At 46.0% G+C, this 24,814-nt stretch overlaps 1 protein-coding gene across 1 annotated transcript in view; it reads left to right on the top strand.

The window, feature by feature from the left end:
* Nucleotides 1-24,814, top strand: part of LOC138498512 (zinc finger protein 615-like) — a 1,154,252-nt gene that overhangs the window by 1,083,492 nt on the left and 45,946 nt on the right. The window contains exon 4 of the mRNA XM_069622289.1: nucleotides 18,522-18,656. The gene's annotated coding sequence lies outside the window, so the exon portion shown is untranslated. The remainder of the gene's footprint in view (nucleotides 1-18,521; nucleotides 18,657-24,814) is intronic.

A 24,814-nucleotide genomic window follows, 5' to 3' on the forward strand; every position in this document is an offset into this window, starting at 1 on the left:
AACAAAGACTGTCCACAACCTTCAATCCAAGAAACAAGAGCAGATTTCGAAACTACCATTGTTTCAACTCTGTCCCAGATTTTGGTATTCTTCAATAGGAATATAAACAATTCACAGAAAAAGGATATAATCTCTGCCGCTCCATCAAAAGCCAATAAAGGTCCAAGTCCCTACTTTCCCTAAAGTAATAGGAAGCCTTCTTTAATAGGAAACCCTGATAATAATTTCCCAACACTGGGTAGTCAAAACCCCCATCTTTAACTCCACGTATCATAATAAATCGTGGAATCTTTGGCCTATTTCCCTTCCCCCATAAGAAATCTATAAAAAACCTATCAATACTCTTGAGCACCTTCTTAGGAAACCTGAGGGGGAGAGACTGAATGTAATATAAAACCTTTGGCAGTAACATCATTTTTATTGCATTTACTTTAGCCCAAACGCCTACAGACAACCTATCCCATCGCTGTATGTCCTTAATCATCACCTCCTTTAATCTATCCACATTATACTCAACCATTCCTCTAATGTCACACATTAAATAGATACCTAAGTATTTCACTGAAACATCAGCCCAATGACAGTCCCAATCCAATGATCTTCCATTAAGTGGATTCATCTTAAGTGGAACGACCACAGTTTTCCCCCAATTCACCTTATACCCAGACAATGCCCCAACTTCCTGTAGCATATCTTTAAGTAACGGACCCCCCATCTCCGGATTTGTCAAAACCACTGTCAGATCATCAGCATATGCCAGAACCTTTACCTCTCCATCTCGTCGCTTCCATCCACCGATATTCTGTTCCTGTCTAAGATATATCAACAGTGGTTCAAGAGCCAAATTAAATAAGAAGGGCAAAAGTGGGCAACCCTGTCTAGTTCCTCTGAATAACCGAAAAGCCTGAGACAGAACATCTCTAACCCACATTTTAGCTGAAATATTACACTGCAAAGCGCCTATTGCATTTAAGAATTGCGGATCAAAGCCCATCCGAAGTAATGTAAAATTAAGAAACGACCAATTCACGCAATCAAAGGCTTTCTCAGCATCAAAGAAAATAAGGAGTATTTCTTCCACCTTCTCACGAGACAAACCTATCATATTCAACAATGTCATAATGTTATCATATCCATGTCTGTTGTCCATAAACCCCACTTGTGAACCACCAATTAAGTCTCCTGTATATTTTTGTAACCTCTTAGCCATGACTTTTGCAAAAACGTTTACATCTACGTTTAACAAAGAAAAAGGACGATAATTAGCACATTTTGAAGAATCTTTCCCCTGTTTTGGAATTAATATAATAATCGCCTCCTGCATCGAGGTACATAACACCCCATCCGAGAGAAACCGATTAAATAAAACACACAACTTGGGCGCTAGAACTGAATCAAAGGACTTATAAAACTCTACGGGCGATCTGTCTGAACCCGGAGACTTACCCAAATTGAGTTGACAAATAGCATCCCATACTTCCATTTCTGAAATCTGAGCATCAAGTGCCTCCCTACCTTCCTCAGACAAACAAGGAATGTCAATTTTAGCAAAAAACTCTGTCAATTTGTCTTCCTGAACCTGTGACGCATCCGAGTAAAGAGAAACATAGAAAAGTCTGAAGCATTCACAAATATCAATGCTTTTAATCTTTAACCCTCCCGTTTCATCCTCAATCTTTTGTATGAACGATTTCTCTGACAAACTCTTCAGATTTCTAGCCAATAAGTGTCCTCCCCTATCCCCCTCTTCCCAAAACATCTTCCACATAAAATATAACCCTTTCTCAGTTTGTTCATCCAAGGTTTTCTTTAATCTATCCCTAACACACTCCATCTTTAACCTATCCGCACCTTTACCAGATAAGGCATACAACGGCTGCAATTTCTTTAGGTCAAGTTCCAGATCTTTAACTTTCATCTCACCCTCCTTCCTCGCTCTGGCTGTCCAGTTAATCAATTCTCCACGTATAGTTGCTTTAAAGGCATCCCACACCACCAAACAATCAGCATAGTCCACATTATCCTCAAAGAAATGGACAATGGAAGCATTGATTGTATCACGTATTTTCTCCTCTTGTAATATAAACGTTTTAAGCCTCCATTTAATATTAGTGGGTCTGAACATACTCCGATTCATGATCAATTTCACCGATGAATGATCAGAGATGCACCGTTCCCCTATTACCACATCAGTTACCACATCAACCAATCTTTCCGAAATCAATAAGTAATCCAACGTAGAATGGGAGTTATGAACCGAAGATAAAAAGGAGAATCCTTTCTCGGCTGGGTGCAACAATCTCCAACTGTCTACCAAGGCAAAAGTATCAATAAATTCACGAAAAGCACGACTTAACCCATGACCTGTAAACCTGCACAAAGATAGCCTATCTAAAGTGGCATCTAGAATACAATTAAAATTACCTCCAAGATCAATGTGTTCACCAATCATGTTTCTCAGAGAATCCTTCAGCTCCTCAAAAAAACGAATGCCATTAGAGCATGGACTATATATCGACCCCAACGTCAATACTTTCCCTTCATGTTTAACATCTGCTAATAAAAAACGACCATCCGCATCCATAATCACATTCTCAACCACCATACATAGGCCCTCATTACGAGTTTGGCGGTACAGGGTTAACGGCACCAGTAAAGGTGCCGGTGCCGTCAACCCTGTACCGCCCGATTACGAGTTCCCCTCGTGGGACCCGTTCTGCACGTCTGGTTTTACCAGACGTGCAGAGCGGGTCCCGCGGGGGGAAGAGGGAGCAAACAACGGGCCATCTCGTAATGGCCCGTTGTTTGCTCCCTCTCCCATTCCATTCCCATTCAGCCCTATGGGGGCCTAATGGGGAAGGACCGTGTCCGGGTCCTTGGAGGGAGGAATTACCGGGCCTTCCGAACTCGGAATGGCCCGGTAAGTCCTCATTCCGAGAACCTGGACACAGACGCGATTTCGGCGGCAGCGCTACCTCCGAACTCGTAAAGAGGCCCATAGTCTTTTCCCAATAAATAAACCCACTCCTCTCGAACTTCCTGAATAACAATTTAACAGAACCTTCATGGACTTGGAGGCCCCATAAAATGTATCTGGATTATCTGTCAAATGTGTTTCTTGCAAAAAATTACATCTGCTTTCTCACGGCGTAATCTAGCCATTACATTTCCACCTTTCTTAGGGAAATTTAGCCCGTTAACATTCCACGTAATAAACTTCAAAGAACCAATCCATAAAAAATAATAAAAGAGTAAAATAAAATAAAACCCATTGAATGCAATCCAATTAATGAATAATTGGAATTTAAATCTTGCATACTCAAATTCCCAAATATCGTAAGAAAGGAGAATCTCACAATAACAATTCTGTAGGATACTGAAGTCACCCCCCACACATATAAAACACCACACACATATACACAACATTTAACAATTTCCAACCCCTTTTATTTTATTTCAGTTCCGGCTGGCTTTATTTGCCATTTCTTTTTGTAAAGGTCTTACTCGTGTTTTACTCCAGGTTTGGTCCATTTGTTTGCCTTCCTTTGGCGGGCTTCTGCACAGAAGCCCTCCTTAGGTGCCGGAATGTCTGAGGGGGACAGGATGTGAGGGAGGGGTTTGAGACTCCCTGCACAGGGTCTCCTTGGAGACCCATGTCACACTCTGTATGATTGGCTTAGGTGACTGTCCCACCAGGACAGCCACCCTGCTGTGTGATTGACAGCCAGGCTATGTGAATGGGGGAAAACTCCATAAAAAGCAGGTCTCAGTGGCTTGGAAGGCACCACTGGATCGAGAGAACCGAAGAGAAGCTGAAAGAAGAGAACCACTACCACGACTGAACCTCACGGTGAAGCCCTGCTGCGGGTCCGAATCTCCAAACTTCGACGACAGGGAAGATCTGCAAGGAATCTTCTCCCCTTGAGCTGGTGGGACCAACCAGTTCACCAAACTCCAAGCCAGGCCTCCCTCTTCTGGTCGAATTTGCTGTGCACAGCTACAGTGAACCGGATAGCCAGGAGGACCGGACCCTGCTTGGGTTTTAAGGAGCGCACCTTTTATTTGTCGCTTTGCTCCGCTGCTGGTTTCTTCCCTGTGCAGTGCAGGACCCTCCAGTCTTCCTCCTTCGTGTCAGTCCGGCAGTCGCTTCAGGAACCGTGAGCCTGCATGATCTGCCAGGAACGTCTGCCTCAGCTACAGCATTCTTCTGCTCTAAAGGTACTGTGCTAGCCCGGTTGTTCGTTGCGTCCAACCGCGGTGAAAGTGTTTGAAATCTTTCACCAATCCGAGGGCTTGTCCTTCTCTACTCTTTAAAGTAACTTTTCTTCCAACCAACTTCTTTTCAAACTCTTGGCAAAGACTTAACCGCAAACTACTCTGAACTGTGTGATCCTCTGCAAAGACTCTGGCCCATTGACTTTGGCTCAGGCCTCTTGATTGTATTTCCTCACCGTAGTTGCCTTTTCTAGATTGCCCTGCTTACTTACTTGTTGGTGCTGCTTAACTTTTGTATAACCTTGTCTTTCCCCCCCTTTTAAATTGCTGGAGTGCCATTTTGTTTTGCTCTCACTTCACTTTGAGCTTAACTTGTCCAGAATCTATCGGGTGGTGTGTATTATATTAAGAGTGTGATTTCTCAACTGCTTTACTTTAGTGAATTGTTTTATAAATGATGTGTAAATAAATGTATATTCTTTTACTCAGAAACCTTGAGTCAGTGTTTGTTTGAACCATAGTAATTGCTGTCTTTTTTGTAACTACTGGTACTGCTCACTTTACTCTTGAGATAAGTCTGGCTGCTCAGCCACCGCTGCCACTTTACTGTGTAGTACAGGCTTGTACCAAAGGTGGATTTGTAATGTCACTTGTAATCTTAATTGTGTGTGGTGTTCCCAAAGGGTACTGCATGTGATTCTGCCTAACACTGGTGTACAGCGGTGAGGATCAAGTATAGTGATTACACTTAGAGTGCTGCTATTTCCTTGGATCAAATAACCACAACGCTAAACATCACTAAAAAGCAATTTTAATCATGTCTGATATGGAAAGCTACAGTCAGGAGACCCTCCTTAGTTACACTGTGGATTATCTGAAAAACTCTGTGTAGGGATAGGAATCTCTCTGTTAAAGGCATAAAGTCAGTTAATTGAAAGGTTGTTAGAGAAACAAAGTCTGGAGAGTGGGTCTGAAATACCTAACCCAGTACCTTAAGAGGTTTAGGACCCTCAAAAAGCATGACGGTACCCCTTGGGCTGCCTGGGTATGTAAATGTTTGAAAAACTTAGATGGTTGGGTTAAGGGTTACAGAGTAAACACTTATGAAGGTATGTATGAGAAATCTTATGCTGGAGTCAATGTATGGTGCCTGCTCCCCTGAGCTCAGACAACACTTGGCTGATTCTAAGGAGATAGATCCAAAGAAGTTAGCTAAGGCTGCCGACTTGTGGTTTGCCAACAGGGCCAATCACAAGGATTCTGGGGCAACTCAGAAAAAGGATGAGGGAAAGCAGCCAAAGAAAGATAGCAAGGAGAATTCTAATACCTCCAATCCAAAAGAGCGCCACAAACAGCAACATAAAGGTAAACAACAAGGGAACCTAAATCAGGCTAGTACACCATCTGGACCCTTACCAGATGGAGGTCAGAACAAACCCCCATTCATCAAAACATTTGAGAAATGTTATGTTTGTGGGTCAACGGACCATGTGAAAGGGGATCCCAGATGTAAGGGTAAACCTTCAGGGTTCCACACTGTCTCCTTAGCCTTCTCCCCAGAAGAAGAAGTACCTATGGAAAGTGGAAACTTTCACCTACTGGCTGATGAACCCATGAGAGCCTCAGCTAGTGTTTCTTTAGTGTCCCTGGGTTTGTGGGAACAACAAAATTTAGATGTCTATAATTCCATCCCAGATAATACTAAAGAGTATTATAAAGATAGTGTTCTTGTGAATGGCCAGGAGACTCCTGCCATCAGAGACAGTGGAGCCAGCATAACTGTGGTTGATGAAACATTTTTCAAGGTGGAGGATGTTGCTAAGACACCCACATGCCTAACCAAGTTAGCTGGAGGCCCTGTGCAAAGGCCTCCCCAGTTACCAGCTCTCATACAGTGTAATGACATGACTGTCATAATACCTGTTAGTGTGCAGAGTGAAGTCCCTGGGAGAGTCCTGTTGGGTAATGACCTGAAAACCCTTGGAGTTGTGTCAGTACCCCCAGGCCTCCCAGTAAAAGGAAACATGAGCTCACTAGGCCTGCAAGGGAGATGACCTTGAGAGGCTCTCCAGGGGAATAGATAGAGGAAGCTATCACCCCCACTCCACAGGAGTTTCTCACTGCTATTTCTGGAAAGAAAGAGGCAAAGGGGAAACCAAAGACCTCCAAGAAGAAGACAGATGGCACCCCTGTGCTTCCAACAAGTACATCCCCAAGATTGTCCAAAGTCACACACTGTGAATCCTCCACCTGCTGAGGCAGAGTGTGAGGTACAACCCTGTGTGGTTGATCCAGTTTCTGAAGAGTCAGATCTGGAAGAAGACTTTGTCTTAGTTGGAGATTGTCACAACCCTTACCCCAGACCCACCACTGGCAAGTCCACTTGCCAGGTAGGATCAGGGCTCTGGGCTCCATTAAGGCCTTGAAGGCCTGGCTTGGAGCCAGTCCTGGCTCCTCAGGGGCCAGGCTCATACTCTTTGAAGAACGTGTGTAAAAGGGGACTACTTTTTTCATTTGGGCCTGCAGCTAACATGGAGGGACCCACATAGCTTGGTTCCTAGGAACTAAGCTATGCGGTATAGTGTTTTGGGTGTGGCAAACCTGCAGAGGAGACAAAAGGGACATCGTTAGCAGCATCTTACCTGCAATCTCCATCCTGTCATCCCCTCCCAGCTTCAGTGAACAGCTTCTTCTGGACACCGCATAACTTCCGGATCGAAAAACGGATCGAAAAACCTGAAAGAGAAAAGGAGAAGACAATATTAGAAAAGGCATACTCTGGCATTGCTAAACTACGAACAGTACAAGAAACTTACCTGGCTGGTCGTCTCCCGCCGGCACCGCTCAGGATTTCCACACACACTGGAGAAGCACCGCGACCTGTAGGGAAGAAAGAAAACAGGTTAGCAAAGGCAAGACAAAGCAGCGCAGCGCATTGCACTTACCGCATTACAGCGCTCGTCACGCGCCATCATTTATCAGCGAGGCCCAACTTGACCAGTTTGCCACGCTGAAGCTCAGCACACCTAGGGAGAAAGAAAGACATTAATAATCAAAAGAAAGGCATGCACGTATAACAACGCTATACCGAACTGCTGCAATAAGACCAACGTGAGAGACACTTGAACGGGCACGCGCCAGTGAAGTAACTTGGTCGCCCACGCCCGCTAAAGACAACGTGCCCCTGCCAAGAAGGCAGGATGGAGAGCATGCCTAATTCCACAACAAAGTGAGGAGAGGGCCCAGAGGGGCTGAAGCCACAAGAGGTGGTGGGAGGATACTTACCTCAGTTGGCCAGTCTTGAACCCAGCCCTCCTGTATCTTCAGGCTGAACATCCTCCGTAGACAACATCCAGGGAAACTGGGGAGAAGGTTCCGGCAACCAACCCGGGCTGAGTGGCGTCCCAGTGGACATCAGGTGAGCGTAACAGAACGCAAATCCTGCTATAACTAATCCACCTGGGTGCCATAAAGACATCCAAAATCGACCAATTGGCTCAATTGTCAGGACAACTACGTGCCGAAGTTCATTCTGCCAGGCAAGAGACTAATGCTCTCCGGAGGGACCTAGTAGAAACCAAGGATCGCACTGAAGAGATCGGTAGGCAGTTCTTGCAATCACAGGCAGGACAGACTCCTCTGCCCGGAAACAACCCATTGGCACAAGATCCCACCTTATCATCCACTCCCACTCCAGTACAAATTACGCTACCCGGAACAGTTCCCCTAGCACCACCAGAACGGTTCTCAGGCGACCCAAGGAAGTATGCAGCATTCATGAATCAGTGTCGCCTTCACTTTCTTTGTAGACCTGGGGCATTTCTAAACGACCAAGCTCGGGTAGCTTTTGTTTTGTCATACCTGAGTGGTAGCGCAGCGGACTGGTCGGTGCCACTGGTAATCCATGATGATCCTTTGTTACATGACTTTGGGGGGTTCCAGAGGGAAATGGAAAAACATTTTGCTCGCCATACCTAAGAACAAGCAGTAGACAACGAACTCTTGTCACTCCAACAGGGGAATCAAGACTTGTTAACGTACATTGCCACCTTCAATAGACTGGTTGCTGAAGCTAGGTGGCCTGAAAACAAATGAACCACGTAATTTCACCGGGGCCTACGAGGTGAATTGAAGGACTTTCTAGCCCAGGTGGTTGACCCACCCAGAGACTGTACCGAATTCATCAATTTGGTTGTGCAACTAGATCACCGATTGCAGGATCAAAAAGCAGCCCTTGTGACTGTCTTTTTTTAATATAATGGTTTTGTAGCTTGTCAGTCTAGGACGGACACTCGGGCCGTGTATGTTCAATGGGCTTAGGGAGTGATGGCAGGTGTGTTTGATCTGTTAAATGGTGTGATGTAAAGGGAGGAGAGGGGTTAGGTGTGGGTGTGGTGTGTCCCTGGGGTAGATTGTGTTTAGTAGAGATGTGGTGATGTGAGAGCAGATATTTGTGGCAGACTCTTGAGCCTAATCTGCTATTCCTAAGCGTGAGAGAACATGGTTCGTTAGGTGTTGGCTTGGTGGTGAAGTGTTTCAACCAGAGGGCAGGTGAGTTCAAGTAAGGGTTGGTAAGGGGCATTGTGCAATGGTTTTGAAGAAGTGGGTGCTGTGTGGAGGCAAGTATGGTAAGAACTGGGGTGCGGATGTAGTTGGCAGTCACATTCGTAGTGTTACGGTGGCGTAACGTGGTATACAGTGTGATGTCTGAGTAAACTAGTGTCACATGTTTAGGGCTATTGGATGTGGCCAGTGGGAGAAATATGCTGCAGAATGTCTTAAGTAGCAATGCATATTTAGTATTTGGCTAAATGCAGGTTACAGCAAAGGCGCTGGGTATGATAAGGTGAGTGCCAATTCTTGTAGGGTGCAACCGATGCCTACTTTGATCTGAGTAGTGGGTAGAGAATGGCATTAATACACAACGAAGATCACGTTGTGTTTGTTTTGCGAGAGTTGGCTTAGTGTTCTTACAAGGTGCTTGTTAAGCATAGGCTAGGCTAACGTGATGAGCAAAGGCAAAGGGGTGGGTGTTAGATGACGTGCCTATGGTGCGCTAGACAGTGGCAACAGTTAGCAGTAATGTGTGATCAAACAAGGGCATAGATAATGCAACAATAAATGGAGTAGTCCTGAGATGATAGTTGTAATTACATAGGAAAAATCTACACATGAAAGGCAGGAGTACAATACTATGCAGACAGTTGCAATTAATTGACGTAAATATGGGTGTGCCAAGTAATCATGGGCAGATGCGCAGGACTGAGTACTGTGAACGTACGGCGCGAGTTAGAATGGCAATGTTAGTGCTCAGCAGTACTAACAAGTATTAGCGGTTTGCAAATATAAACTTAAGCTTTCAGTCACTGCAAATAACTTGGGAGGTGAGCTAGCATGGTCAGTGTAATAACAGCAAATGGAAAGAAGCCAAAGTAAATAACTTCAATGATTGCTCAGTAGGAATCATATTGTGAAAAGCCTGAGGTAGTACATGGCGGTTGGTAGCAAGTAAGTTTGAGAGGCAGTTTGTACCTTAATAGCTGGGTGGTGGCAAAGTCAGTTTTGATGAGCTGATTAGCGAATGTCTTTTGGCGTGCACGCCATCGCACAACAGGCGCAAAACAGGGCCTTATCCGTGGACCTTCCCCGGATGGGCCGCAGCCGGCGACTTCCGCCTGCCGGCGTGTAGGCGTGGCAAAGTAGAGATTGGTTGCTAGGCAACGTGGTTGTACACCATAGCGGCCGCAATTTTGAGATCAGGCCACGCGGGCTGCGTGAAAAGGAAACAAAATGGCAATGATACATGGCTAGCAGGCAGCAGCAAAGGCGGATGGCCGGGGTGCTGTGCCACGATCGTGTTGGAGGCACACGGTGGGTGTAAATGTGAGGCAAGTGCTCACCTTCGAAGTGATTGCCGCGGAATGGCAATCAGAGACTGCTGCTGAAGTGGATCAGCTGGTGTGGATGTCGCTGCAGCTGGGGAGTAGGGCTCCTACGCTCTCCAGGCATCTAGCACGACTGCAGTGGGGGCGCAAAACAGGGCCTTATCCCAAGACCAGAAGTTAGAGCTTTGCTTCTTGCTTCAGCTCAAGAGGAGGAGGAGAGTGTACCTCTACCTGACCTTCTCAGAGGCCAACCTTTAGATGAGAACATAGAAGGAGTTAATCTCTTTTCTAACTTGACATCTGAACAACAGGATGAGTTCAAGTTTCTGTTAAATCAGTTTGCCTCCCTGTTTTCACTTTCACCAGGCTTGACTCCTTGGGGCCAGCATGCTATTCTCACTGGTGACTGTTTACCTGTGAAAAGCAGAGGTTACAGAATTTCAGAACATGTAAGATCCCAAATAAAGGAAGAGGTCAACAATATGCTTGATCTTGGGGTTATAGAGCCATCTACAAGTCCATGATCTAGTCCAGTTGTTCTAGTACCAAAGGCAGGATCCAAAGAGTTGAGATTCTGTGTGGACTGTAGAGCTCTAAATGCAGTCACTAAGACTGATGCCCATCCTTTACCAAGGACAGATGAACTGGTGTTAGGAAGAATTATATGCAGTACTCTTTGGAAACACCACACACAATTAAGACTGCAAGTGACAGTACAATTTCAGCTTTGATACAAGCCTGTACTACACAGTTAGAGTGGTAGCAGTAGCGGAGCGGACAGACTTATCTCAAGAGTAAGTGAGCAGTATCAAATAGTTACACAAAGGACAGCAATTACTATGATTCAGGCAAATGCTGACTCAAGGTTTTCAAGTAAAAGAATATACATTTATTTCACTCTTCAGTTGTATAACATTACACTATTATAAGCAGTCTAAAAATCACACTCTTAATACACCACACCACTTCCCTTAAATTCCAGGCAAGTTAAGCTCACAAGATGAAGTGGGAGCAAAATGGCACTCCAGCAATTTAAAAGGGAGGGAAAGACAGAAGTTAACAGAAATTGAATCACACCAACAGTAAGTACTCAGGGCAATTGAACAAGAGTAACTGCAATGATAAAATCAGAGAGAAAAGGCTTAGGGCCAAAGTCAATAAGTCAAAAGTCTTTTGCTCAAGATAATACAGTTCAGTGTAGTTCGCGGTAAAGTTCGTGCCACGGATTCCGGACGAGGTTGGTTGGTAGAAAAGTTAGTTCAAAGAGAAGAGAAGGACAAGCCCTCGGATTGGAGAAAGATTTCAAACACTTTCACCGCGGCTGAACAAAACAAACAACCAGATTTGCACAGTACCTTAAAACGGCGACGGAGCTGTAGCAGAGGCAGACGATCCTGGTAGTTCCTGCAGGCTCACGGTTCCTGAAGCGACTGTCGGACTGATCAGAAGTAGGAAGACTGGAGGGTCCTGCACTACCCAGGGAAGAAACCAGCAGCAGAGAAAAGCAACGAATAAAAGGTGCGCTCCTTAAAACACAAGCAGGGTACAACCTTTCTGGCTATCCGGCCCACTATAGCTCAGTACAGCGAATTCGACCAGAGGAGGCGTTCTGGCTTGCAGTGTGGGCGAACTGGTTGGTCCCACCAGCTCAAGGGAAGACATTTCCTGGAGGATCTTCTCTGTCGTCAGATTCTGAAGATTCGGACCTGCAGCAGTGCTTTGTAGGGGTCCTCTTCCATCAGTTCCTCGTAGGTTCTTTCGTTCCAGTGGCGACTCTGCCTTTCCAGTCCCAGAGACCTGCTTTTTATGCAGTTTTCCCCCATTCATACAGCCTGGCTGTCAATCCCACAGCAAGGTGGCTGTCCTGGCAAGGACAGTCCCCTCAGCCAATCAAACAGGAGTGCGACTTGGGTTACCAAGGGAACCCAAGGCAGGGGTCCGAAGATCCCTCCCTCACATCCTGCCTAGACTTTCAGGTGCCTTAAGGAGGGCTTCTGTGCAGAAGCCTGTGAAAAGACGGCGAACAAAGGGATCAAACCTTGGTTTGGCGTGCAGAGTAAAACACGAGAAATACATTTACAAAAAGAAATGGCGAAGAAACCCAGCTGGAACCGTGATAAAACATATATGGCCAAGCGGGTTTATGTTTGAGGCTAATATAATAGCCTAAAACAATACCATGGTTATTTAAGATAACCGCGGCATAAAAAATAGGGTAGATACCACTGCCATCAGCCAAGTCTTAGTGTAAAGGGAGCGAAACAATGCTCCAAGAGACACTGACAAAATGGGATAAGAATTAACCCTTTCCAATACTCCATGTAAGCTGGGGTGTACTGGGTCTGTGGCTAAAGTGACTAAATAAAGTTAATGGCAAATTTATCTTTTCTGGGGGACAGTAGTCAGCCCCAGAAAATGGAGTCACAGGGAAGTCTAAAAGAAAAATATGGTGCCATGGAGTAGGTGAGGCTCCAGTGCCCAAGATCACCCATGAAGTAGAAATGCACACAGCAAAACGCATGTAAGAATGGGAAAAAGGATCACACTCTTACCGGGTGAAACAAATAAACCCTAGAAATCCAGCAAAGCTGCTGAGGGATTCAGTAGGTAAGGGAAATTAGCCAATTTTGAGAATTCGCCCTAACAACTGGTGGATAAACTTGGTGCAGCCAAGTACCTCAGTACATTTGATCTGACATCAGGCTGACAGACCATGCCAAGGAGAAAACTGCATTTTCAACCCCAGCAAGCCTCTACCAGTTTAAGGTTCTGCCTTTTGGATTAAAGAATGCACCTACTACATTCCAAAGGATGGTCAATCAAGTTCTGAATGGGATGGAGGACTTCTGCATGGCATACTTGGATGACATTGCAGTGTTCAGCCCTACTTGGAAATAACATGTTGCTCACTTAGGATATGTTTTGCAGGCTCTTGAGCAGGCCCATCAACCATAAAGGCTAGTAAATGTCAAATTGGTCAGAGTAAAGTGGTCTACCTTGGTCATGAGGTAGGAGGAGGTGAAATAATTGCCTAGCAAAGTACAATCTGTACAAAACTGAGCCACCCCTACTACTCAAACCCAAGTGAGAGCCTTCCTAGGCTCACTGGGTACTAAAGGAATTTCATTGAGAACTATGGGACCATAGCTTCTCCTTTGAATATAGGCTCCTCTCCAAAATTCCCTAAAAAGGTTAGATGGAATGAGGAGTGCACTCAAGCCTTTGAAAACCTGAATAAAGCCCTTTGTCAAGCTCCAGTCCTAAGAGCTCCTAATAATCACCAACCCTTCATTGTGCCGACAGATGCATCCAATAGAGGTATAGGTGCAGTCCTTAGTTAACTGGATGAGAAAGGTAGGGAGTACCCTATTTGCTTCATCAGTAGGAAATGGAAGGAACCAGAAACAAGGTGGGCAACCATAGAGCATGAATGTTTTGCCATTGTGTGGTCTCTGAAGAAGTTTAGACCATACTTATATGGATCTACTTTTGTGATTCAGACAGACCACCAACCATTGAGATGGTTAATGCAAATGAAAGGGGAGAACCCACAACTCCTAAGATGGTCAATCTGCCTGCAAGAGTTTGATTTCACCATTGAGCACAGGTCAAGATGTCACCACCAAAATGCTGATGGTCTCTCTAGGATGTTTATAACCGACTAGAGTGAAGAGATTCATCCAGGAGTGGATTAAATCCTCCTGTCCCTTAGTCTGGGGGTGGGGGGAAGGCGAGTGTTAGGGAGAATTCTCCAGAATGGCTAATGTCCCTTACCTACTGAGACCCTCAGCAGCTTTGCTGGATTTCTAGGATTTATTTCTTTCACCTGCTAAGAGTGTGAGCCTTTTTTTCCCACTCTTACATGTGTTTTTGGCTATGTGTTGTAAATTTGTATGTGTTCATGGACTGTGGAGCATCACCTACTCCATAGGCATCATCATTTTACTGTGTGTCACACAGCACCTTTATTGCAGTGACACTCGGTTGTCTTTTTTAGACTTCCGAACTCAGACTCCATTTTCTGGGACTGACTACTATCTCCCAGAACATGTAAAGTTGCCATTTACTTTTTAAATTCACAGACCCAGTACAAACTATCTTACATATAGTACTGGAAAGGGTTAATAGTTATACCTTTTTGTCTGTCTCTCATGGAACATTATTTCATTCCCCTTTCTTTAAGATTTGGCTGGTGGCAATGGTATCTACCCTATTTTTCCTACTGCTGTCTATTTGAATAGCCTTGGTACTGTTTTAGGCTAAGTTAGTACCTCGAACATAAACCCACTGGACCCCTTTTATTTTATTTCGGTTCCGGCTGGGTTTATTCGCCATTTCTTTTTGTAAAGGTCTTTCCTGTGTTTTACTCTGCGCGCCAAACCAGGTTTGGTTCCTTTGTTCACCGTCATTTGGCAGGCTTCTGCACAGAAGCCCTCCTTAGGCACCTGAATGTCTGAGGGGGACAGGATGTGAGGGAGGCGTTTGAGACTCCCTGCACAGGGTCTCCTTGGAGACCCATGTCGCACTCTGTATGATTGGTTGAGGTGACTGTCCCGCCAGGACAGCCACCATGCTGTGTGATTGACAGCCAGGCTATGTGAATGGGGGAACACTGCATAAAACGCAGGTCTCTGGGGCTTGGAACGCAGAGTCGCCACTGGATCGTGAGAACCGAAGACAAGCTGAAAGAAGTGGACCACTGCCACGAATAAACCTCCCGGGGAAACCCTGCTGCGGTCCGAATCTCCAACCTTCAACAACAGGGAAGATCTGCAAGGAATCTTCTCCCCTTTAGCTGGTGGGACCAACCAGTTCACCAAACTCCAAGCCAGGCCTCCCTCTTTTGGTCAAATTTGCTGTGCACAGCTACAGTGAACCAGATAGCCAGGAGGACCGGACCCTGCTTGGGTTTTAAGGAGCACACATTTTATTTGTCGCTTTGCTCTGCTGCTGCGTTCTTCCCTGGGCAGTGCAGGACCCTCCAGTCTTCCTCCTTCATGTCAGTCTGACAGTCGCTTCAGGAACCATGAGCCTGCAGGATCTGCCAGGAACGTCTTGCTCAGCTACAGCATTCTTCTGCTTTAAAGGTACCTTGATTCAGTGTTTGTTTGAACCATAGTAATTGCTGTCCTTTGTGTAACTACTGATACTGCTCACTTTACTCTTGAGATAAGTCTGGCTGCTCAGCCATCGCTACCACTTTACTGTGTAGTACAGGCTTGTACCAAAGGTGAATTTGTACTGTCACTTGTCTTAATTGTGTGTGGTGTTCCCAAAGGGCTCTGCATATGATTCTGCCTAACACAGAGTGATATTGAAAATGGTTAAAACTATCTCTAATACTCAATACAGTCCACTGATAGTAGGCAGAAGAGAGCTGGAGGCTGGATGCCTTGAGCCTGGGTCCTTGTTGAAGGTGTTGGGATGGTGTTGAATGCACGTACAGAATCCCAGGCAGGCAAAAAGGTTCCGGTTGAGAAAAATATATTAGTGATCCACCTTGTGGGAGCAGAGTGAAGGGTGTGCCATGGACAGTGTATACATTGTCTTAGTTCGGTCTGATACATTTAGATACCCACATATAGCAACACAGAAAGAGCAACACATGTACTAATGTTGCAGTTGCAGAGGTTATTAGATAGGGCACCTTTATAGGCCGGTGTTTAGTTGTTGTATTATTAGTATTTATTGATGTGCGATATGCGGGAGTAGCAGAAGTAGGTGGAAGATGGAGTCAGTAGGGTAGTATGGTAGAAACGAGGTCAGTGTGGTAAAAGTGACAGGAGTAACGCCATTTTGGATATTAAGGCCTAGCACACGATGAACATATGAGAATGCTGGACTTAGTGTGGATATGCTGCTCGGTAAATCCAGCTCCAAAAACAAAGCCCTCTTTCCGTTCCCCCAGCAGAGGCATTCATTGTACGCAGATAAGCACTAATTGTATCCAGCTGCAGGGCCTGGATGTGATGGGAACGGAATGTTAGTTGGTAAAGGAGCAGTAAGGACAAATTCATGAGAATAGTGCACGTTGCTGTGTAATGCCAACAGCCAGCCGATGATTTAGAACACTACTGCCCTCACCCTGGGACGGACACCCCATATGAATTGCACCTAGACGCACAACTTAAGCAAACAAATCCTTGAAATTCAGACTTGAGAATGGTGCCCTTGTCATATCATCCATGGGCACCTGGGGTTGTGAGATAAGTGCAGGGAGCTGTGTCTAGAAAGTCTTGTGATTCGGGACAGGGGTCGCAGAGTTGATGCCAATACATTTTGTTCAGATTGGGGCGCGCAGCTCTCATGCGCCATGGCATATTTTTTCATGAGGAAGCCTACTGTCTCATCAAAAGCAGAGTTGGCCTCGCAAAGTTTCTTTGATTGTGCCTGGAACAGGAGGGTGAACGTCACATGATGGACCCAAATTTACGAGCTTATCGATAAGGACGCACCAATCACATATTTGGGTTCGGCAATGACTATGTAGGGGACCAGGTGTCTATGGAAATGGGGGTAGCGTAGATGTGGCCAATCGGTCATGGGACTACAGGGTGGGCGATTAGCATGTTCTATAGATGGTAGCCAATGAGGGTGGTGGGATTATGTTGTACTCATTAAGCATAGTATTGTTAATTTGCGCTTTTTCTTCTATATAAGGTGTAACGTCTTGAGATGAGACCTGTGTCTGTGTCATGTTCGGTTTATAGTCAAAAAATCAAAAACAAAAAGGTCGAAAGTCAAAATATCGAGAAAAAAAGTTAAAAAAAAGTCACATTTCTTTTTATTACGTTTTTTATTCGAAATGGGGAGGATCCCCCCAAACCCCCTTTTATTATTATTTTTTGTTTTTACCTATTTTTTTACATGCGAGAGCCAAAAAAAAATGAATAAATAAAAAAATAAATTATTCGACTTTTTTTTTTTTTGTCGTTATGTTTTCGTTTTGTTTGTCTTTCGACATTTTTTTTCTTGATATTTTGACTGGTCACCATCATGTTCGTCCTATGGAACTGTCTGAGACCCTTTTTGCATATAATAAACCTTGTTGTTCCATGCAAAGAGGTGCAGTGATTGTATTGGTCATTTGGATTGGTTTTATTCTACGTTTTCTGTCTGCCATCCTTTCAAAGGCGTGTGGTTTGTACAATCCAAACATTCCAAAATATTAAATCTAGTTGGATAAACCGCCTATCCAAACATCATGGTCGCTTTGCAAAATGCATCAAAAAGGTAACTGTGCCTTAAAAAATTTAGTGTCAATTGGAATTGACCATGATGCAAACATAAGCCAAATATGAATAAAATGGTTCCATGGGTAGTGAGCTGATTACCATAGGTAGGATTACTTCCCTATTCAGCTAAGTCAAATATAGTAGTTCTTGCAAAAAGAAAAGTGTTGAGTCTCTAGAGCCCAAACATTCAGTTCCAAAAGCTTCAACATCTAAGCAGAATAAAGGTGTGACAATCCCTCCCCTATGGCCATAATGGAGGAAGTTGTCCCAGCTCAATGCTCGTCCTCCAGCTCTGCTCTCCAGTCAAATGGCATTCCTTCAGGATTCACAAACAGCACTGTGTGACTCCTCCTAGAAACAGGCTTTTTATAGCTTTAGCACAGTTGTTTATCAAAAGCCTGAAGATTTTTTATCTATAAAAGCCGAAGGTTTTATATGTCTAAAAGCCTAATTCTCTTTTTCTCTCCATGCCCGTCAGTTGTAACACCTTACCTGAGGTCCTGCGGGGTTGGCATGGATTTCCCAGGGAAAGCAGAGGCACAAGTGATGATAGCACACAGACTCCAAAGCGGGATTGGATAGCAGCAATGGAATGAAACAGCCCCTCCACCCAGGTCCCCCAAAAGAAATGGGTTTCTATGTGCTGAACCTTCTTGTGGCGGAATCAACCCGTCATGTAGTCTGTAATCACTGGTTGTGAATTGCACTGCCTGCATGGAGGAGAGAGAGCGTTAAAAGCAATGAGTGTGTAACCTAGGCTCCAACCCTTGTCTTCCCCTCCTTTCCCTGGTTTCTTTCCCCTCCCATCACTGATCTTTACCTGGTGTTTTTGCAAGGGGCTCACAGCGTGGTTGGATAGGTTATTGATGAAAAGTTCTCTGGTTGCATACAAACGGGGCTGCCGCGATGTTAGTGCCACTCTTCATTAGCTTTGCTATATCGGCACCCTTCCATAAGCACACTGTTACTTCACACCGAGCATTTTTTAACAGACAAAGTATTAGCGCAATGATCAAATGCACTTCTGGCAGTCAACAGGTCTCCAGCATAGTTTTACAGATAAGAAAGTACTGCCCAAGTGCCCAACACACTCCTGCATTCAACAGGTCTTTCAGATATTACAATGGATTCAACTTGCATGCACATGCTGCTCCGTAACACTTAGCTGCTACTTTTCTTCTTTCAGGTCCGGAAACTGTGCAGAGGGCAGGGGTTCATCCTGAAGCCAGATGGTAGCCCAACAAATGAAAAACGTCCAGGAAGAAACAAGGAGGCAATGACGTAGGAAGAAAACACGCCACCTGGACCGTGTTGCTAACAGGTAAGCATTACTCACTTCAACTGCGAACGTCGAGCACAGATTGCAGAGTGGCATGGCCTTTTATAGGCTTTGTTTCCCAAGATGATGGCACGGCTGGACATTCTGGAAAAGGTAGTTTTATCTCTGCACAGAACGCAACCTTCCAAGACAAACCAAGCACACAGACCCCAGGTGTGATATTGCTAAATACATACACAATAGGCTTCCTTTGTGAGTAAGGAGTGTACTGTGCCTCCCCTTCCTGGTGTTTTTATGTTGGCTAGGGGTCAGTGTTACTGAGAACCTGCCCCTCTTTTGCTGCTCAATCCTGACATCAGTCAACAATCTCCCTCATATCCGGCCTAGCCCAGAAGCCTGGTAGTCCATTGTAGTCTTTCAGGACTTAATTATTGTTATCAGAACATTGGATACTATTAACCAAAACAAAAATAACTATTGAACTATTGGAACACATCCCAGACCATTGCGTTACAGCCCAGAAGCTACACTAACCATAGTGTACCTGGTTGTTCCTAAACTACTGATTAGCCTGGCACACAACCCAGACTTCCACAGTAAATAATAATGGGTCTCATCACGAGTTGGGCAGTAGCAGAATTAGTACAGGCAATACCACTCCGCAATACCACTCCGCCGGATCACAAGTCAGAGCTAATTCTTTCAGCCACAAAACAAACTGGTGCTATTGCCACTAGCGCTAATAGCCCTGACAACACAAAGCGCAATTACAGCCATATCAAATCCATGTATGGCGGTATTAGCGCCGAAAACAGCTGAGATTTATTTCCAGCCTCCAGCTGGAGGTAAATGAACACAGGTGCTAGAAATTAAACCACAGGTGCATGCAATGCACTCCAGAGGGCTACATAAGGCACACCCCTACCCCAAACACTGTTTTCAACACCATGCTGCCATTATTTGCTGCAAGCTGGAACAGCCAGCTGCTTGGTGCTGCGTCTGAATCTTGAGAAGTTCAACAACCAGGCTAGGGTACAGTGAGCGCAGGGTGGCATAGGTGGAGGAGAACTTTTCAAGCTAGGTGAGCACCCATCCCCAGGGGTAAGCCATTACCCTGGGCCCTCACTGACACCCAGTTGGTCACCCTGTACCGCATGAACAGGGAGACCATCACCAAACTGCTGGCCTCAATCTAGGAGGACATTGGGAGCATTATTAACATCTGCACGGCTGTGCCCCCACTGGTCAAGCTGGTTCCATGGTCCTACACTACAGCACACTGCTGGGATACATGGAGAGGCACAGAGGACAACGGACTTGGATATTGGGTGAGTCCAATCGGCTTCACATATGCACAGTGAAGTCCCTGACAATAAATTGGGGGTGGTTAACACTAACACAAAGCAATGCATGGCAAGTGAATGCACTAGCAGCACCCGACAAGCACCCACACCAACAACAGGGGAGAGCAAAGGGTGCATGCACATGTTGGACACACCTGGGCACACAAGCTGACGTATACATACTGCAGCAATTACAACACACATGACCACATGTACCACAACCACACTACAGCACCCAATAGCAAGCTATCCAACCCAGCATGTCCCATGCACGACCCCACCACACAAAGCAGACATTAACCCTCACTGTGCATAGCAGAGTGCAAGGAACACAGCAGAACTGGTTAGATTAATTCAAAGTAACTTAAAAAAGGAATTGTGTGCACCAAATCCACAACACTGAGATGGGGCCCTTTCTCATCTTTGTGAAACACCAGACAAGGCACACAGCCACCAGGGACACACCACTGAACAACCGCCACAACGATACAGGGTGCATGTGCAGGCAAAGGAATGCATGACACCATTGACAAAGGCTGCACAGACATCACACTTGAACCAGTGTAAGTTGCCTTTTTGTGTTGACCTCACCCACCTAAGGAGGAATGAAATCCATTTCAATTCAGGCCACATTGCTCTTTTCTTCTGATATTAGTCACATCGTACACCCAGTCATTGATTCCGGTGCCACAGGTAATTACATATACATCTCCCTCACAGCCTTCTTGAACCTGCCCTTACAGAACAAGAGCCGACCCGAACCAGTTCAGGCAGTTGATGGAACATTGTTAATTTCTGGTCCCATAAAACAACAGACGGCCCCTTTGACACTGTTAATTCAGGACACACACAAAGAGACTATATCCTTTGATTTGATCACAACACCCAATTCGGACTCATCCTTGGTATTCCATGTTTACGGGTTCACAATCCTGTCGTGGACTGGGCCTCCGGTCGCTTGTACTTCGAGTCCACGTATTGTCAATCCTCTTGCCTTGCCCAGTCTGCTGTACCTGACTCTCCGTCGCAGTTATTAGGGTCCGACGCTCAACTCACACCGAATGACACCCTCCCCATGGAGCTTGTTCCACCCCGGCACATAGTGGGTTCCATAGCTTCAGGCATTCCTCCGGAATATCAGGACTTCCAGGAAGTGTTTGATAAGGGTTGTGCAGAATCCCTTCCTCCACACAGGCTTTATGATTGTCCCATTGACCTCTTACCTAATGTTAGCATACCTTCGGGGAGGATGTATTCCTTGTCTCCCTCAGAAGACCTGGCTCTCAAGGAATATATACAGAATGCCTTACGCCTGGGCCATATCCGGCAATCCACGTCACCAGCCGCCAGTCCTATCTTTTTTGTCCCGAAGCGGGAGGGGGATTTACGTCCTTGTATCGATTATAGGCGTCTGAATGCCATTACTGTAAAAAACCATTACCCCATACCTCTTATCAGTCCCTTGCCAACTTCTACAGATGCTTTATAGCAGGGTTTTCCTCCATCACAGCCCCCTTCACTTCTCTCACCAGCCCTTGGGTTCCTTTCCTATGGACCGAGGTGCAACAAGAAGCCTTCAAAAAACTGCATCTGCCTTTACTTCTGCGCCGGTGCTACAACACCCCAATCCCAACCTCCCATTTGTTGTGGAGGCAGACATCTCCTCTTATGCTCTGGGTGCGGTTTTGTCACAGACCTGTCAGACAACCGGTCGCTTGCACCCTGTGGCATTTTACTCATGCAAATTCACTACTGCAGAGAGACATTACACCATCACGGAAAAGGAGTTGTTAGCCATCAAAGAGGCCTTCCAAATTTGGAGACATCACCTCTTGGGAGCAAACCACCCGACCACAGTTTTCACTGATCACTGTAACTTGCAAGACCTGGCATCTGTCATGACCGCAGCCTCCAAGGAGTCAGGTTTAGCCCAACTCCCTCGGAAGCTGTGTCACAACTTCATTTCCAGGCACCCATCGGCTCCCATAGGGGCCTTATGGACCTTGTCCTGGCGCCAGTGGCGCCAGGCTCATAAGGGGACCCAGTCCCGGCACAGGACGTGCCGGGCTCATGATATAAGGAATGGTGCTTGGGTGGACCTACCTGCTGCAGACCATGCTGCTCACTCACCTGCAGGATGAAATCCTCATCCATCTATGGCTGGAACTACTTTACCTTCTGGGTGTGGCCAGCACCACTCCCTGGGACTGGATACTGGAACTGTTCTGGAAGCTGGGACTTCTTACCTGGGCGAGGCTGCTGTGGAAGGAGACACCTAAGCACTCCAGTAAGCTATTTAAACCACGCCCGATCAGAGCAACGTGCTTCGCGTTATTCTGCAATAGCAGCAGGACGCTCACCATGTCAGCTCCAGAGAATCTTCAACTTCTGCATCTGGGGAAGAGAAATCTGCAATCGTACCTTCTGAAATACCATCTTCGTCTTCAGCAGCATCTGAAAAGGGAAAAGAACACCAGGTTAGCACGAGATAGAAACCAGCGCAGCACTTACCCAGTCCATCTGTGCATCTCAAGCCACGGGCTGCAGCTTTCCATTTTCCGGGACCCTGTGGAAGCAAAGACATTGGTTAGTAAACCTCCGTGCAAACTTTCCTTACCTGCGCTGCATTCTTCTCGCCTCCGCCGATGCTGCTACTCGCATCTGCAAAACAAAAGGACATCATTAAGAAATACAAAACTCCATCTATACGCACGTGTTTTGGGCAGCTCTCATCATTCTCACTCCTCGGCGCATTCCTCGACATCCATTTTTCTACCCAGCTGCTTCTGCGACCTAAAAAAGGAAAAGAGACATTAAGAAGTGCTTTTAACTTCGAATTGACATTTTCTACTTACTTGTCTGCAATACCTTCGCCATTCCATCGCTCTCCGGACCTCCATATTCAAGCAACCGCCGTTCGTGCTGCTAACAACGGTCTAGCTCCAAATCTTCATCCTCTGCAACCAAGAGGCTGGACAATTAACCAGTGAAGTAACTGGCTTCGGCGCCCCTGCACAGACGCAGGATGGAGAGCTCCGCTTTCACCTATATAAGGTGAGCACATTTAGCCTACGAACTACTTGGGGAGTACCAGGAAGGGGAGGTAGCTTGCCCAGTCAGGCTTATATATCCATATTAACCCCTTGCTCTCATAATTGCAGACACCTCACCCTTCAGATCAAGATCTCAGTGAGGAAAGGGCCTTTCCAGGGTGGCATTCGAGGCCTGCGCGTGACCCTAGAAGACTCCGAGAACCCCCAGCCCAGACCTGCGCCTCCGAGGGATTCAGGTGAGCGTTACAGAACGCGAAGCCTACCGCAATTTTCCCACCCAGGCGCAATGGAAACCTCGGACACAGCACAACTGGCTCAATTGCTTGGGGAACTAAGGGCAGAAGTACACGCATCTCGCCAAGAAACAAACGCTTTACGAAGGGAGTTGATCATTGCCAAGGAACGGACGGATGATCTGGCCAGACAGTTGCTACAGGCTCAAGCGGGACAGACGCCACTGCCTCCCTATGGAGGGGGTGGCACTCCTACAACCTCAAGTAATCCGGTGCAAATTAATCTGCCAGGGAATGTGCCTTTGGCCCCGCCCGAACGTTTTTCCGGAGATCCAAAGCGATATGCAGTATTCATCAATCAATGCCGCTTGCACTTTCTGTGTAGACCCGCCGCATTCCCAACGGACCAAGCCAAGGTAGCGTTTGTACTTTCCTATCTTAGCGGTAGTGCTGCAGATTGGTCCATTCCTCTTGTGACACAGGATGACCCGCTCCTCTATAACTTTCAAGACTTTCAGACTAGTATGGAAAAGTTGTTCGTAAGACATTCACAGGGGCAGGCCTTGGACAATGAACTCCTGTCACTCAGACAAGGTAATCAGGATCTCCTGGCTTACATAGCGTCCTTTAATAGACTGGTGGTTGAGACCAGGTGGCCTGAAGATAAGAGAATCACGCTCTTCTACAGAGGTCTACGTGGGGAACTTAAAGACGTTTTAGCACAGGTGGTTAATCCGCCGGAAGACTGTTCAGATTATATCGACCTAGTAGTCCAATTAGATCATCGGCTACAGAACAGGAAGACCGATCGATCCAGATTTGAAACCCGGGTACTTTCAAGACCTCAGAGCTCCGCTAAAGGGAATGACTCCGTGGAACCAATGCAAATAGGAGTAGTAAAAGGACCATTAACTCAGAAAGAACGGGAAAGAAGAAGGCAATTACAGCTGTGCCTATACTGTGGGAATTCTGGACATTTCCTTCGTGATTGCTCAGTGAAACCGGTCAAGAAGACCGTAGGAGCTTCTGATAAAAATGCTGAGAAACTGGAATCGGGAAACGACCTCGCCCGACAAGCGTAGAGGTCCGCTTGCCGAGCGTTAAAAGCAGTTCCTTGACCTCGCATTTGGTAATGCCTATGGTCCTCATACGTCCCAATAGACTAGATCGCATGCATGCTATCAAAGTATACATTGATAGCGGAGCAATCGGTAATTATGTGGACCAAGACTCGGCTACCAGGATGGATCTTCCCCTACGTCCCAAGATGGTAAAGGACGTAATCACTACAGTGGATGGTTCTGAAATAGCTTCCGGACCAGTTTCTCATACCACCGTGGAGGTAACGTTGTTATGTCAAGACGGACATCGGGAGAAGATCGTGTTTGATGTAATCAAGGCCCCGCAGTTTCAGGTGATTCTGGGAATGCCTTGGTTAGAAAAGCACAATCCTCAGATAGACTGGCGAGCCAAGGTAATTCAGTTTCCAGAATGCGCTTCAACCTGTTATCCTCAGCCCGAAATCAAGCTAGCAGCCATCACTTCCGAGGACCCCCGATTACCTCTGGAAT

The sequence above is a fragment of the Ambystoma mexicanum genome, chromosome 5q, assembly GCF_040938575.1.
Source record: "Ambystoma mexicanum isolate Mex_15411 chromosome 5q, UKY_AmexF1_1, whole genome shotgun sequence".
In the NCBI taxonomy this organism is placed as follows: domain Eukaryota; kingdom Metazoa; phylum Chordata; class Amphibia; order Caudata; family Ambystomatidae; genus Ambystoma; species Ambystoma mexicanum.